This window comes from Cebus imitator, unplaced genomic scaffold (assembly GCF_001604975.1).
Source record: "Cebus imitator isolate Cc_AM_T3 unplaced genomic scaffold, Cebus_imitator-1.0 Scaffold208, whole genome shotgun sequence".
Classification (NCBI taxonomy): Eukaryota; Metazoa; Chordata; class Mammalia; order Primates; family Cebidae; genus Cebus; species Cebus imitator.
Window position 1 is genome coordinate 3,385,432 of NW_016107523.1, and position 2,474 is coordinate 3,387,905.

Here is a 2,474-nt window from a genome sequence, read left to right on the forward strand (position 1 = left end):
AGAAAGTAGATAAAAATATATCACATGGTAGAAACAGCTTTCATGCTGCTCATACTCGAAGTTCATTTGTTTTGATAATCAAAGTAACTGAGAAATTAAAAAATAAGAAGTTTGGGAAACTGCTAAGTATATATGATATAAACAGGGTATGTTATTTTAGTTCTACTGTAGTTGTAAAATGAAGTTTACTCAGGAGATCAATTAGAAACTTGTGTGTATGATAGCTCTGATAAAAGCCAATATATGCCATAAAATGATAATGTTAACATTCAATTACTAGATATATTGAGAATGCAGATAATTTCTAAATGATGGGGTGAGAGAGTGCTCATCTGTTAAAATAAGTGAATAAGGTTACTATTCTCTCTCTATATATATATATATATCTATATAGATAGATACCTAGATATAGATATATATAGCTATATATATATAGCAATATATATACATGACACTATATATATTGCTACGTATATAAATATATATATATATATATATATATATAGAGAGAGAGAGAGAGAGAGAGAGAAACAGGGTTTATAATAGGCAGAGACATGGAACAGACACAGGGTTTATAATAGGCAGCATTTTTCAAAAAGTTATATACACTTTATGCTATATAATTAAAAATCATACAGCCCAGGCGTGGTGGCTCACACCTGTAATCCCAACACTTTGGGAGGCCCAGGTGAGCAGATTGCTTGAGCCCAGGAATTTGAGACCAGCTTGGGCAGTATGGCAAAACCCTGCCTCTACGAAAATACAAAAATTAGCCAGGTGTGGTAGTGTACACCTGTAGTCCCAGCTACTTGGGAGGCTGAGATGGGAGGATCACTTGACCTGGTGGGGGTCAAGGCTGCAGTGGGCCGTGAGTTTGCCACTGTACTGTAGCCTGTCTCAAGAAAAAAAAAATTATATTCATGCTTCATAGGCCTGGGTTTAATCCTCTCTTTTCTAAATAGAATGGAGGCTCAGGATGCTAAGTCAGAACCAGGTGTTGACTTAAGAAAATAAGCAGTGGACTTGTTTTTCTTTGTGAACTTCTGCTCTCTTCTGTGGGATAATGTAGAATTTAGTTACTGTAGAAGATATTTTTGACCTAAAAGAAAAGAAGATTCAGCTTGTAAGGATCCTTGGGAAAGAGCCAACCTACCCTGAAAGTGTGGTCTAGCATCCTGTCTGCTGTTACTTTGAGGCACCAGAAGTCTACTAGTTTTTGTTATTTTCCATATTGAGTTGAGAAGTTAGCAAAAGGATAACCATCTTTTCATTTTCTCAGATTTCTAGACTACTGAAAAGAAGTTGCTTTCAGAGCTGGAGATGTGAATATAATTTCTGTGCCAGGGTTGATAAACCATCTTGAGGTATTTTTTTTTTTTTCTAATTTTAAGTAACTCTATTTTTTAGAACAGTTTTAGTTTTACAGAAAAATTGAGAAGATGGTACAGGGAGTCCCCATATACCCTGCACTCAGTTTCCCCTGTTAGTAACAGCTTACATTAGCACGATACATTTGTTACAGTTAGTGAACCAATATTGAAACATCATTATCTGAAGTCCATACTTTATTCAGATTTTCTTAACTTTTACTGAACATGTTTTTTTCTCTTTCAGGATTCCATCCAGGCAACCCTATCACAGTTGGTTGTTATGTCTCCTTAGGCTCCTCTTGGCTGTGACAATTTCTCAGACTTTTGTTTTTGAGGAGTACTGATCAGGTATTTTGTAGACTATCACTCAATTGGGATCTGTCAGATACTTTTCTCATGGGTAGAATGGGGTTATGGATTTTGAGGAGGAAGACCACAAAGATAAAGTGCCATTCTCACATTCTCATCACATCATATCAACACTCCATACTGTCAACGTGACTTGTCTCTGTTGATGTTGACCTTGATCACCTGACTGAGAAGGTGTTTGTCAGGTTTCTTCACTGTAATCTTTTTTTTTTTTTGAAACACCCCTTTCCTGTATTGTGCTCTCTGGAGAGAAGCCACTGTGTGCAGTCCACACTTAAGAGGTGGGAGGTTATGCTCCACCTCCTTGAGGTGAATTATCTATGTAAATTGTTTGGGATTTTTCTGCATGAGAGGCTCCCCCCACCCCTCATTTATTTATCATTCATTCATTTATTCAGTCTTTTTTAATATCAGTATGGGTTCGTGGATATTTATTTTATACTTTGGGTCATAATACAATACTGCTTTTTTTGGTGTTCAAATTTTTCCAGCTTTGACTGTTGGGAACTCCTTCAGTTGGCTCCTGTGTCATTTCGATATGTCCTCATCATCTTGAGATTTTGTTTTTTTAGTACTTCCTTACTTTCTGGTACTACTAGATGCTCCAGGCTCATCCTATATATTCCCTGCCCCAGTTCTAGAATCATCCATTTCTCCACAGGGCATTGGTTCCCTTTGTTAAACAGAGAATACAATTAGAAATCAAGATCTCAGGCCGGGCGCGGTGGCTCACGC

The 2,474-nt window shown here is 36.9% G+C and overlaps 1 protein-coding gene across 8 annotated transcripts in view; it reads left to right on the forward strand.

Annotated features, from left to right (window-relative positions):
• TAB3 (TGF-beta activated kinase 1 (MAP3K7) binding protein 3) overlaps nt 1-2,474 on the forward strand; it is a 62,963-nt gene that overhangs the window by 20,698 nt on the left and 39,791 nt on the right. For 2 of the 8 annotated variants that reach the window (XM_037745689.1, XM_017548468.2), the window contains exons 3-4: nt 1,280-1,364; nt 1,615-1,718. The exons of 4 other annotated variants lie outside the window; for them this stretch is intronic. The gene's annotated coding sequence lies outside the window, so the exon portion shown is untranslated. The remainder of the gene's footprint in view (nt 1-1,279; nt 1,365-1,614; nt 1,719-2,474) is intronic. 2 more of the 8 variants (XM_017548470.2, XM_017548471.2) reach the window with 2 other exon arrangements.